Consider the following 14411-nt stretch of genomic DNA (forward strand, 5'->3'; position numbering starts at 1 on the left):
AATGGACAAAAGGAATAAATCAAATGTTGTCATATATGACTTTCAAATTCTCTCTGTAGCCTATATAAATACTTAGAGTCTTCTTCTTTCAGTCCCCCTTTACCAATTGTCTACGAGTATTTCCTTTTAATATTTTCATGGCCCTACGTATTTTTTAATTCTTTGAAACTTTTTGAGTTTACAGAGAAGTCTCAAGAATAATGCAAATAATGTCCATTTATCCCTTATCCAGAGTCTCCAAATGTTAACATTTCATCACATTTGTTTTATCCTCCCCCCACTGATTTTGTTGATGGTGGTGGTGTTGTTCTGAACCGTTGCGAATACTTTGAAGACATGGTTTCCTTTCTCTGCCAAATGTTTCAATGAACATCTCCTAAGAACAAGAACATTCTTTCACATCAACACAGGACAGTGATCAAAATCAGGAAATTAACATTGTTACAATACAATTATCTAATCTAAAGACCTGATTCAGATCTCACCAATTGTCCCAATCATGGCCTTTATGCCAAGAAAATCTCTATTCACTACATTCAGTTGTCCTATCTCTTAAATCTCCTTTAATCTGGGACAGTTCCTCAGTCATTCTTTGTCTTTTATGACATTGATGATTTCGAAGAGCACATGTCAGTTATTCTGTAGACTGCCCTTCAATTAAATACTACTTTGATCTTATCCATTCGCTTTGATTTGTCCCTTGGATATTTTATGAACATTTTCTGTATCCATATTCCAGCTTCATATTCCAGCACCACTTCTTACTAAAATGTATGATCACTTAACCTCCCTGAGCCTTAGTTCCTCATCTTTAAACTGGGATAATTAAAAAATAAAGTAAAAACAAACAAAAAAACTGGTATAATTATATATACCTGATGAGTTATAGAGAGGAGGATTAAAGGAAGTGATATATTTAAGAGGAATTTACCCTCCAAATATATACAACTTTTTGTACACCAATCATATTCAATAAAGTGTTCTTGCTTTTGTTTTCAGGAATTTACCCAAGGCATGTCACGAGGTCATTTGCTTTTCATGTGATTTGACTTCTCAACTCTTTATCATCTGGCCATGCTTACATAGACACCATGTGTCTCTAAAAATGGGGTTCTAGAACTACTTAGAACTCACCTAAATAATGTCATCCTCATCAAATTATTCACTGCTATTGAACCTGTGGTCAGTTAAAACCCCTAAACTGGGCGCCTGGGTGGCTCAGGCAGTTAAGAAGTTCTGCCTTGGGCTTAGGTCATGATTCCAGGGTCCTGGGATGGAGCCCCATATTGAGCTCCCTACTCAGTGGGGAGTCTGCTTCTCCCTCTCCCTCTGCCCCCCTGTTTATGCTGTCTTGGTCACTCTCTCTCATATAGATAAATAAAATCTTCAAAAAAATAATAATAAAATCCTAAACCTTTTCCTACATATGCTTTATTAGTATTACTAGTAATGTTAGTCTCATTATTGATGTTACTTCTAGCGCTGTACTTGTTGAACTGACCAGCTATACGTGTCAGAACATTTGATGCCTCCTCAAGTGAGCCCTTTCTATTATGTAATTCTCCCAGCTAGATCATGAGGTAGTTTATTATCAGCATTTTGGGGAAACAGATTCAAAGGACTTCCATCACAGGACTTATATAAGTGAGAGTGCTGGGATTTAGTCCCAAGTTGAATTTTCAGAACACAAGTATAATCTTCCTTTCTGTATTACATATCATTTTTAATTTCTACTCATCATTCTAGCCTATTGGAAACTTTATGATTCCCGATTTTGCCATCCAACATATAAGCTTTTCCTCCCAAGTTAGATCATGTGTGACTCCAGTGTTTTCCTCCAAGTCATTGATTAAAAATGATGTTTAAGAGAGAATCCTGTGATAAATGCTAACATTTCCTTCTAGGGTGAAATAAGCCACTCTCCGTATATAGGTTGTTTGTTTGTTTGTTTTGTTTTGTTTTGTTTTTCCCCCGCAAAATAGCTGTAAATAAATCTTGCTGGATTGTGGGCTACTTTACCTATAACCATCTTACCCACAAGAACAACCAAAGACATTTTTTTTTACTTGCTGTTGGCATCCACCCTCCGCCCCCCCCCCCACCACAACCCCCCAAGCTCCTGCCAGGCTATGAACCTAATAGCATGGCTAGGAAAGAAAAAATGCTCGTCTTACTTTGGCCCAACTTGTTTATATTGATATAATATTGATCCCTAGTGACTATTCCTTTTCTCCTTACAAATCTTCTCTTTAATAAACTATTCTAGAATTTCAGTAGAAGGGAATCCAGATGATAGTAGTTTCTAAAATTCTGGTCCCTTTCTAACAATGTCACTGAGCTGCTATGTGACCTAGATAAGGTCATTTTTTAAAATATTTTATTTATTTAATCATGAGAGGCAGAGACATAGACAGAGGGAGAAGTAGGCTCCCTATGGGGAGTGTGACATGGGACCCCATCAAAGGACCCTGGGATCATGACCTGAGCCAAAGGCAGACGCTCAACCACTGAACCACCCATGGGCCCCAAGAAGGTCACTCTTTTAACTTAGACATTTCCGAACAAACAATGAGAAAATTAAACCTACCATTTTTTTTTTAAAGATTTTATTTATTTATTCATGAGAGACACAGAGAGAGTGAGGCAGAGACACAGGCAGAGGGAGAAGCAGGCTCCATGCAGAAGCCTGATGTGGGACTCGATCCCGGGACTCCAGGATCATGCCTTCGACCGAAGGCAGACGCCAAACCGCTGAGCCACCCAGGGATCCCCTACCATTTATTATTTTTTAAAGGGATTTCTTTGATTTTGGCCATTTATGCAATGAATATTATCTCTGTCTTACAGATGAAAACAATAAGACTTGGAGAGATTTTCAAACTTACCTAAAGTCACTCAGGTTATAAATGGTGGAACGGCTAGATACACTGTCTCAAAGTAGCAGATTGTTGCAAACTCCTTATGCTGTGATTTATTTTAGGACAGTCTGCTGCCACTAACTGTTCATTTGTACCAAATGGCAGAGACTAAAAAGTAGATTTGCCTGAGCATCTAAGTACTCCCTACCCAATGAAATCAGAAGCACTCCAGAAGGCAACAATTCCCAAAGTGTTTTCAAAGGAATACCCGTCCCTCCAACAGCCTCAGGATAAAGCAGTTCTGTCAAATGTTTGACATACGTCTCATACTACTGTGATTCTCTTGGAGATTCAAAGGGTTCTGAGGGGCCTATTAGAAGAAAGGAACTCATTTAAGTCTCTTGAACCCCAGAGCTAGAGTTTCATGAAGTAAGTTTGGTTTACACTGTTACAATGTTAAGGGTTTTTTTGCGTTTGTCTTTTTTAATTTTTACTCTTTGGGACTCCAAGGATGTCCATCCAAAGATACAATGAGGTTTCAAAGCATATATTCTTATTTAAATGAGCATTCCTTGTTTTGGGAAGTGCCTTAAGGCTTACAGAAGGCTTCCTCTTGCCTGAGGTATCGTTTGGCCTTCACAACCACGGAGGATAGGGTTGTGCTGTTCTCCTTATTTTTCATTTACAGAGAAAGGTCTGGAGCTAAGGAATTTGCTCAATACTTTACAAGAGAAGGGGCCAAAGGGAAAATTGAAATTTTCTCAAACCAAATTCAGTACTCTTGCATTTCACTGTCTTTGTTTTGCCTTTGATCATTTGCAAAGCTCGTTGACGTGTTCAAAACAAGCAACTCAGAAATGAACAAGGTTACATTACAAATGTAAGATGACCTTTTACATTATGACTGTTTGGGTACTAAAGACCATATTTGGAATTTTTCCGTTACAAAAAGTTATGGTTCCTTAGTATGGTCAGCTTGGGCTTTGGAACGGGAAGCAGGGTATACCCCACCAAGTTTGAGCCTTGTGGGAAAACCATGGGCTCCTGGAAACAGCAGATTAGCCCACAGCTATCCCTGCTTACACAGTCGATGTGTGTTTGTTCTGTTTGAAGATACTTCAAAAATAACAATTGTAAAAGAGATTACTGCTTTGATCAGAGAATCTGAATCTCCTTTGTTTGACCATGAATAATTGGTCTTTGTAATGTTAATGCTTCTTTTAAGGAATATCAGATCTGTAAATGCACCTTAATTACAGGCAAGCAGTTTTGGAGGGAATCTGTGACAGCACTTACTGACGGTCTTGCTAGTTCCCCTTCAAATCTAATTATAGTAGAAAGATTATTTTAGGCCAAGCAGTAAAAAGCTATAATTATTCGTGTTTTGATTAATGTTCACATCGGTCAAAATAGTTATCTTGTTGAAGAGCAAGATTTAAATCTTTAAAATGCCCTATTTTTCCTATAAAGCACGGAACAAAAGGGAAAGCCTTAACTGAGATGTATTTGCGAACCTGTCAACAACCATCATTCTGCGGGCAGCTCAGAAGTCTGTTTTCTCCAGCCTTTACATTCAGATGCACCCCATGGGAATCCACCACTTAAACATCGTTTCATTCCTAAAATGTTTCATTTTCATTCGAAGCCAACCAAATAAATCCCCTTATAGTATATAAGCACAGTATGGAGAGAAGGAAATACTTTAAAAAAAAAAAAAAAGTTGTTCTATTTTAATTTTGCTGTTGTTGGAAGGAAATACATGTTAATATAGAATGTTAGATGTTGCTGAAGATGTGAGGAAATGGGATTGCCACAGTGCAGATCGGGCAATTTAGTTAGATAGGAGGAAGAATTTCTCAACAGCAGAGTGAAATCTCCTTATGTGGAGGTGGTTTGAAAGTTGCATATTTTATGAAATGGTGTGAGGCAAAGCCTGTGTGCCAAGCAAGGCCGGGTCTAAGAAGAGAATCTTTCCACTGATTGCTCTTGTTATCTTAGATCATATTAAATCCCAAAATGGGATTTTCTCCTCACCTGACTAGAATGGTTGTGACAATTAAGCACTTATACCTGCTACTAGCTGCTACCTTCCAACGTGGAGGAGTTTTTTCAGTTCGTGATAACATTTAAACCTATCACTGAATAGAGCGGATCACCCCTATATACGAGGGGAAATATCTCTGAGGTCTAAGCCGTAATGAATTAACACATTCCGAGTCCTGTGTGTGTGTGTGTGTGTGTGTGTGTTTCCTAATTATGGCAGCAATTAGCTTTGCAGCATTGCATTCATTCCAAGCAGCAGGGATGGAGAACAATAATCTTGTTTACTCGAAGCTGAAGAGAGTATACCTAGCTTTGTTCCCTCCACAGCCTAATCTAAATGCTTTGCTAGGTGCCATCCCACACAATAGAGTGTGACTGGCCCCGTCAAAGAACCTCCCCTTGCCTGGTTAATTCAGTTGTCACTGAAAACCTCTACAAGGTCAAGGAAAAACAGGTAATAGGCTATTTAAAACCTAATAAGGTGGCACATTTTATTTACATTTATTTCAAAGGTAGAGCTCCCAGATATAGGAACACTTTTTAAAAAGTCGTTTAATCTACTAAAATTATCAGAGGGAAGATAATGGAACTCCTTCGAATTGTCATTGACAATTAATGGAATAGAAAGGTGGCTGTTGTAAATGGCTCTCTCACCATAATGGGGAAAAGCAAATTATTAAATGGACAAGTTATTTACGTTTGAAAATAAACTGCATCTCACACTGGGAAATTAGGTTACAGGCGATCCTGCATTACAACATGAACAGGTCATTAGTTTTAATTTTCCACAACAAAGATTTTAGGGTAATTTGCTTTCATTAGAATGGAGTAGTTTCTCTCCTACATACATTATCATTCAACACCTCTGGTGTCACCATTAGAGGTTCCCCACCCCCTTAATGTGTAAGGAGAAATCTTGATTTTTCTTAAATATTACGGCAAAAGTTTTACTGCATTCAGCAAGGACTGAAACGGTAGGTGAGCACAGTGCAAATGTATCACCAGCATTGTACAATGCCAAACGTAATAACACTAGGAAGGTAGACTACCAGCATTGACATGCTTTTGTGTTTTAGCGTGCTTAGTGTACACAGTGTATTTCTGTACTGTAAAATGTAGGCTACTACAGAGGAAGAACAATAATCAGTTATACATTAACCACAAAAGGCCATTTCTTATGGCAAATGCAAGGTCTATTGATCAAGTAATATTTGTCAGTAGAAGTGAGTCTCGTTACTGAATGAAGCTCATGAAGGAGACCATTGTCTAGTAGGACACCATGATATGTGCAAGTCATCCCTTTGCTTGCGGGGGTTTAAATATCATCAAATGTTTATCTTCATTTTTATAATATAATTTACAAACTTTTCAGCTAATCAGTCCCTGAAGCTGCATTCTTTTGTTAACTTACGATACTGCACATTCAAACAATGATTAATCGCCTACTGTTAACTGTCAGATAGGAAAAACTTTAAAAGAAAATGAATGACGTATTCACTTGTGTTACAAAATTGTCTATAAACTAGTTTCCCAGCATGAGCTGTGGTTTGCTTTCAAACTTAAATAACTTGTCTATGTAACCTTATCTTCCGGGTACTTCCTGCAAACTTCATATATTATGCAATCAAGCCCATAAATATAGGTAGAAGTTAACTTGAATGGCTGGAACAGAGTTAACCACACACATGTCATCAAAGCTTTATCACCATTTCTGCCATAAACCTCTCCCTTTTCTTTAAGAGATTTACCAAGCTATCATAAAAATGTACTATGGCTTTTTCTTTGCAAAACATGAAACCCCAAGAAGAGGCTTGCCTCCTTAATTAAACATACCAGGCTGAGGCTTAGAGTCCCATACGAGTGCAACGGATGTGCTGCTCCATGGCAGGATGGCCTATGCGTATCGAATATCACAGAGCTGACATGGCACTGGCATCACTTATTCCCTACTTATCTTTCATAAATTCCCCAAAAAGTAACCCGGTAATTCCAATGATGACGTATTATTAGAGGCATACAATTAAACACATTTAACCAGTTCACCAAATAAACAAGGAAAAGTATAACAGGAAGCTTTGCGGGGGAAAAAGTGATTATACATAAACAAATATCTGTAATGAGAGAGAGAGAGATTTTCCAGGGATATTATCAACCTAAAATAATTAAGCAGGAAAATTGAAAGGATTAGATCCCCTAAATTGACTTAGCAAAAGACTCTAGCAAGCATAACACTGATGAGTCTGCTGGTTTATTTTCAGGAGCTACTTTCAGTAGCATTATATCTTGCAGTATATACACAGTATACTGAGAAACTACATTTAGTTTCATATATATACTTATTTTAATTTTTTTAAAGTAAATTTCTATAGCCAATGTGGGGCTTGAACTCATGACCTCAAGGTCAGGAGTCCCATGCTCTTGCAACTGAGCCAGCCAGGTGCCCCACAAATATAAATGTGTGTGTATATATATATATATATATATATATATATATATATATATTTAAGATTACTTATTTATTTATTCATGAGAGACACACAGAGAGAGGCAGAGACACAGGGAGAGGGAGTAGCAGGCTCCATGCAGGGAGCCTGAGGTGGGACTCAATCCCGGGTCTCCATGATTAGGCCCTGGGGTGAAGGCAGCGCTAAACCTCTCAGCCACCCGGGCTCCCCCACAAATATATATTTTTATGTGGGTAGACCCAAGGCCTCTTTTTTTATTAATGACTTCCCTTTAGAAACATGAAATAATTTTTAATTACTTCTCACTCTCTATGTTCCTATCATAGAAGCCTGAGGGTCATGCAGTGGAAGATCACTGGCTTGCATCAAAAAACTAAGTTCAGGGCAACCTGGGTGGCTCAGCGGTTTAGCGCCGCCTTTGGCCCAGGGTGTGATCCTGGAGACCTGGGATGGAGTCCCACATCAGGCTCCCTGCGTGGAGCCTGCTTCTCCCTCTGCCTGTGTCTCTAATGAATAAATAAATAAATCTTAAAAAAAAAAACCAAAAACAAAAAACTAAGTTCAAATCCTTCAGTGCCTTTCTCATACATCTCTTCCTCCGGGAAGCCTTCTTTGACTAGTGGCAGAGATAATACCTTATTTTCTGGGTTTTTATAGCATTTTATGCTCAACATTGAATAATGCTTTGGAGTCCTCTTTGGATTCCCATTGCTCATTAGCACAGTTCGTGTCACTCAAATGTTTATTTAATAATGGATTTTCATTTCTTCTAAATTGAAAGTTTTGTTTTGGTTTTTTTTGTGGGGTTTTTTAGGATAGATAAATCCTTGGGGCTCCTGGGTGGCTCAGTCAGTTAAGCATCTACCTTCAGCTTAGGTCATGATTTCAGGGTCCTGGGATGAAGCTCCCCCTGCCCCCCCCATCAAGCTCCTTGCTTAGCAGGGCATCGGATTCTCCCTTTCCCTCTGCCTCTCCCTCTGCTCATTCTCTTTCTCTTTCTCTCTCACTCTCTCTCTCTCAAATAAATAATTTTAATCTTAAAAAAAAAAAAAGGATAGATAAATCCTTTGGTTCTTTTCAGACCAATAAATTTCATGAATCTGGGCTGATCTCCCTGGTATTAGGACACTCATGAAGGGTAGGCTACTTTATGCAGGGAATTGTCAATGCTTATGAATAGTAATACTGATGTCTTCTTTTTTTCTTTCTTTTGTTTCTTTTTTTTTCCTGATGTCTTAATTACTGTTGAGCCGTAGGTAGCAGCCTCCCTCCCTGCCTACCATCCATAACCCAGAATCTCTTTCGTCTCCCCAGAGAAAAACTATTGGTAATTGTGTGTTAGCTATTTTATTTTATTTTATTTTATTTTATTTTATTTTATTTTATTTTATTTTATTTTATTTTATTTTATTTTATTTTTACTTATTTATTTTTAGGTGTTAAGTGTGGAGCCTAGTGCCAGGCTTGAACTTACAACTCTGAGATCCAGACTTGAACTGAGGTCAAGAGTCTGATCCTCAATGGAATGAGTCATGCAGGTGCCCCATCTTAGCCACTTTAGAAAACATATATATCATATAAACTATTTATGTAAGTGGCACTGTGAAATATGCATTAACCAGTGATAATTTTTAAATTATCATGACTTTAGAAATCTTTTCACTACAGATATAGTTACTTGGTTCTGTTGAAATTGCTGGATAGGAGTCCATTATGTGGATATACTAGACTATCCATAGTCATTTACTTATTGTTGAATATTTAGATAGTTGCCAATTTTCCATCATTACAAACAATGCTACAATAAGCATTCTGATATGTCTATCTATCTTTGCGCACATTTAAGTGATTTTGAGGAATGAATCCCTAAAAGTGGAATTTCAAAATCTATGAAAATTGTGCCTTTTGATAGATTCTCTAGATTTCTGTACAGATAAACATTTTACAAAATTTATATATATATATATATATAATTTAGTTATTTCATTTGAGAGAGAGGGAGAGCACCAGCAGGAGGTGCAGAGAGAGTCTTAAGCAGACTCCAGATCTAGTGCAAAGTCCAACATGCAGCTGGATCTCAAGACCCTGAGATCATGAGCTGAGCTGAAACCAAGAGTCCAGTGCTTAACTGTGCTACCCAGGTGCCCCACATAGTTCTATTTTTACTAACATTATGAGACCTCCAGTTTCCCCACATTCTCACTGAATCTTTTTCATTTTTGTACATCAGCCAAGCAAAAATAGTATTCCATTGCTGTTTTGATTTGCATTTCTCTGTAGAAGTAAGGTTGAGACTCTTTTCATGTTTGTCAGCCATTTGTATATTCCCTTTTGTGAATAGCTTACTTACCATGCTTGCCTAATTTTCTTTTGGGTTCTCTTTGCCTTATAGATTTTTCAAGATCTCTTTTGTGATAGTGAATATTAATCCTTTGTTGCAAACATTTAGAAGCTGAGGGGTCACTTGTCTTTTAATATTATTGTCACATTGATTGATGAGACACTCCATTGTGTTAGACATTCTCATCGACTGTATGACATAAATTCTTTATATAGCATGTAGGAACTGGATTTGATCAATCCATGTGCCAACTGTTCTCATCGTGATTTAGACCCTAAGTGCCATGCCATTTCTTGCCTGGAATTTCTTACCCTTTCCTTCTAGCTACTGTTTTGTAGAATCTTTCCTTTTCTTTAAGGGTCAATCCGAGAATCAACTTCCACTGTGATCTCTCTTTTCCTTGTTTGCCATTCATTTGTACATGATGAATTTATTTTGTGTGTGCATCTCTTATAATTGGGAAGCAATTCCACTGAAGGACCTTGCTTTGCCATAACTTCCCATGTTTTACACAGAGTAGGAGTCTAGTAAGTATTTGTTGGTTGCTTTAAAAACATTATTTTACAAAAAAAAAAAAAAAAAAAAAAAACACATTATTTTACAAGGAAATATTTAATCTGTTCTCACCCCCTATACATAGACACTGTAGGCAATTTGCCTATGCATTTCTTTATTTTCTTTGTGTTACCTAGTCTTTTGTTACAATTTGTCATTAAGCTACACCTGCTCCTAATGTCTGGGTTTTAAAACCTCAAAAATAAAGTTGTGAACAATATTAAGGATCTGATTTTCTCAGAAAATCAGAAAATCAGGAAATTTCTCTGGTGGCACAAAGGAGGATCTAGTAGTTTTCAAATTTAAAAGACACATCTCTAAAGTCCAACCAATTCCCTGGTATAAGTCTTTATTTCATGCTACCTGAGACCTGTCTTCTCAAACACAATCCCAGTGCTCATTGGGATGTAACATGGGCCCACTAGAAAGGAACCCTGACTTTACTTATAGCAGTTTTTTTGGTTTATTTGTTTTTCAAAATGAAAAAAATAAAACCGAATCTAAATAACATTAAAATAAGATTGATATTTCATTGCTTCAACCATTATTAACTCATGGTCAATCTTGTTTCTTTCATACCTTCTTCACTCAGTGCTCACCGTGTGTGTGTGTGTGTGTGTGTGTGTGTGTGTGTGTATGCTCTCTTCATTCAGTCATACATTTTCCTTTACTGCTCTACTTGGCAGAGGCCAGGCCGGGGAAACAAAGATGAATGCAACATGGAATATAATAAAAATAAATTTGACAAGTGCAGTGATGGTGATGGTACCCAAGACATCAGAGCTATCGTGACCAAGAATTGATAGGTCCATGAAGGCTGAGGGAAGGAACGTATTTTAGCTAAGATGGAATTACTTTGTGGGTTTGTGATGGGTTCTTTTGGATTTAACTCTAAGTCTGCTACAAATACAAATCTGTGGAAACCAGTCCCAGAAAATAGGGTCTTATCTTTTGAAGTAAATCAGTTTCCAAACATTTATTCTTTTTTTCTTTTAATTTCCAAACGATTTCAAACTTATGTTTAAAGTTGCAAAAAAAAAAAAAAAAAAAAAAAAAAGAATTGCCATATACCTTTTACCCAGATTCACCAGTCACCATCTTGCCACATCTGCTCTCTGTTTCTCTCTCTCTCCCTCTATACACACACACACACACATTTTCATGAGGGGGGCTTGATTAATTCAACTGTTAGTTGCAAACATCATGACCTTTTACCCATAAATACTTAGGGTGCATGTTCTAAGAACAAGGATATTTTCTCTCTCTCTTTTAAAAAGATTTTATTTTGCTGAGTGAAGTAAGTCAGTCGGAGAAGGACAAACATTATATGTTCTCATTCATTTGGGGAATATAAATAATAGTGAAAGGGAAAATAAGGGAAGGGAGAAGAAATGTGTGGGAAATATCAGAAAGGGAGACAGAACGTAAAGACTGCTAACTCTGGGAAACGAACTAGGGGTGGTAGAAGGGGAGGAGGGCGGGGGGTGGGAGTGAATGGGTGACGGGCACTGGGTGTTATTCTGTATGTTAGTAAATTGAACACCAATAAAAAAAATAAAATAAAATAAAAAAAAAAGATTTTATTTTTAAGTAATCTCTACATCCAGTGTGGGGCTCAAACTTACAACCTTGAGATCAAGAGTCACATGCTGCCCTGACTGAACCAACCAGGCTCCCCAAGGGCATTGTCTTATATAGTGTTATGTCATAAAGCTTAGAATGGGGATGCCTGGGTGGCTCAGTAGGTTAAGCATCTGCCTTTGGTTCAGGTCATGATTCCGGGGTCCTGGGATCAGCCCATACATCGAGCCCCACATCAGGCTTTCTGCTCAGTGGAGAGCCTGCTTCTCACTTTCCTTCCCCCTCCTTGCGTATGCCCTCTTTCTGTGTCACAAATAAATAAAATCTTTAAAAAACAAAACAAAACAAAAAACCAAAGAGGAAATAAAGTAAAAAACAAATATTAAAAAAAAATAAAGTTTAGAATGTACCATTCTCCATAGTCAGATTTTGCTAATTTCCCCAATAATGTTCATTACAAACAATGCTGTAATAAACATTGTGGTAAATCTGTCTTGTGCTAATTTTAGTGATTTTGAGGAATGAATTCCTTAAAGTGGAATTTCAAAGTGTATGAAAATTTTATTTATAGCTCACACTGAAATTTTGCTAATTTACAGTCCATACTCAAAATTTGCTAATTACACCAATAAGGTTCATTATAACAATCTCACTCACCACATTTGGATCAAACAGGATTATATATATCTTTAAAAAGAAACTGTGGCTGAGCCTGTTTCTTTCATGATATTTACATTTTTGAAGAGTACTGGGCTCATAGAAAGTTCCTGAAATTGAATTTGTCTGCTCTTTCCCCCTGATTGGATTCAGGATATGAATTTTTGGTAGGAATACAAGATAAGGAATGTTTCATGCTTCTCAGTTCATCACATCAGGAAAGACATGAAGTCAGTTTGTCCCATTAATGATGATGTTAGGGACGCCTGGGTGGCTCAATCATTGAGCATCTGCCTTTGGCTCAGGGCCTGATCCTGCAGTCCTGGGATCCAGTCCTGCATTCGGTCTCCCATGGGGAGTCTGCTTCTCCCTCTTCCTGTGTCTCTGCCTCACTCTGTGTGTCTCTCATGAATAAATAAAATCTTTTTTAAAAATGAAGTTAATTTATTTTTTTAAAATGACCTCTATCCCCAATGTGGGACTTGAACTCACTATGGCAATATTAAGAGTCACAACCTCTACTCTTTGAGCTAGCCAGAAGCCCCTGGTGATGTTAATTTTGATCATTTTCTTAAGGTAGTATCTGTCCAGTTTTTCCATGGGTAAGTTACCATTTTTCCCATGGTAATTAATACATCATCTATGGGAAATACTATGACTATGTAAATGTCTTATAGCTCATCAGAATTTCACCCAGTTATTTTAGCTTTCACTAATTCTTGCCTGAATCAATTAATATATTGGTTGTAAATGTCATAAATGGTGATGTTTCTCATATTTTTTCTACATTTTTAGAAGGCATTCTATGAAACTTTTATTCTTAATTTTACTTTTTATGTATATAATGAATAAAATTGAGTTCGCCAAACATCAGTTGCCTATTTTGTATGGGACGCTGTGCTAGGAAACATCAGAAGGCACTCAAAGTCAAGACCATTTGGGTCCTGCAGGAACATATGATTTGTTCGCAGAAGTGGATGCAAGGCAGATGGTAGGAAATGGTTTACTGGAGAAACAAAGCTAAATGTGGGGCTTAAACTCACAACTCCAAGATCAAGAGTCACAAGCTCTACCGACTGAGCCAGCCAGGTGCCCCCAAAGAGGGTAATTCTCACTGGAACATATGGTGTGATGTTGGAAGACATATGGGATTTTAGTTGGGCTTGTGATAATATGATTTTTTGGTCAAAGAAAGACAGTACAGTTGGAGGGAACAGCAGCGATATTTGGGAAATGGCAAATAAGCCCTATGGTTAGAACCTAATTTTCCTGGGAGAAGAGGCAGAGAGGCATAGTGGGATTCCAGGTTGGAGAGATCAGCTGGGATCCAGCACAATGTCTCACTCCAATCTACTGACTAAGGGGAGCAATGAAACATTTGAGGAGGGGGGTTACCTATCAGATGATACTGAGGCCAGGGACTGTGTCTTGTTCACCTTTATAGATCCAAGGCCTACACTAGTGCTCAGCACATGGAGTGTGTTTGATAAATATTTGCAGGCACAATGTGCAGAATGATTTAGAATAGGACTGGTGTGTGTGTAAGTGTGTTTGTCGGTGTGTGTTTTACATGTGGGTTGATATCGTGATCAGGAGGTAGCAAGAAAATGGAAGCACTTAATTCAGAAATCAGCTCTCTGTTGAATAGTTTTTATTTTATTTTATTTTATTTTCTTAAAGATTTTATTTATTTATTCATGAGAGACACACACACACACACACACACAGAGAGAGAGAGAGAGAGAGAGAGAGAGAGGCAGAGGCAGAGGCAGAGGCAGAGGCAGAGGCAGAGGGAGAAGCAGGCTCCATGCAGGGAGCCCAATGTGGGACTCGATCCCAGGCCTCCAGGATCATGCCCTGGACTGAAGGTGGTGCTAAACCACTGAGCCACTGGGGGCTGCCCCGTTGAAT

Source organism: Canis lupus, chromosome 22, assembly GCF_011100685.1.
Source record: "Canis lupus familiaris isolate Mischka breed German Shepherd chromosome 22, alternate assembly UU_Cfam_GSD_1.0, whole genome shotgun sequence".
Classification (NCBI taxonomy): Eukaryota; Metazoa; Chordata; class Mammalia; order Carnivora; family Canidae; genus Canis; species Canis lupus.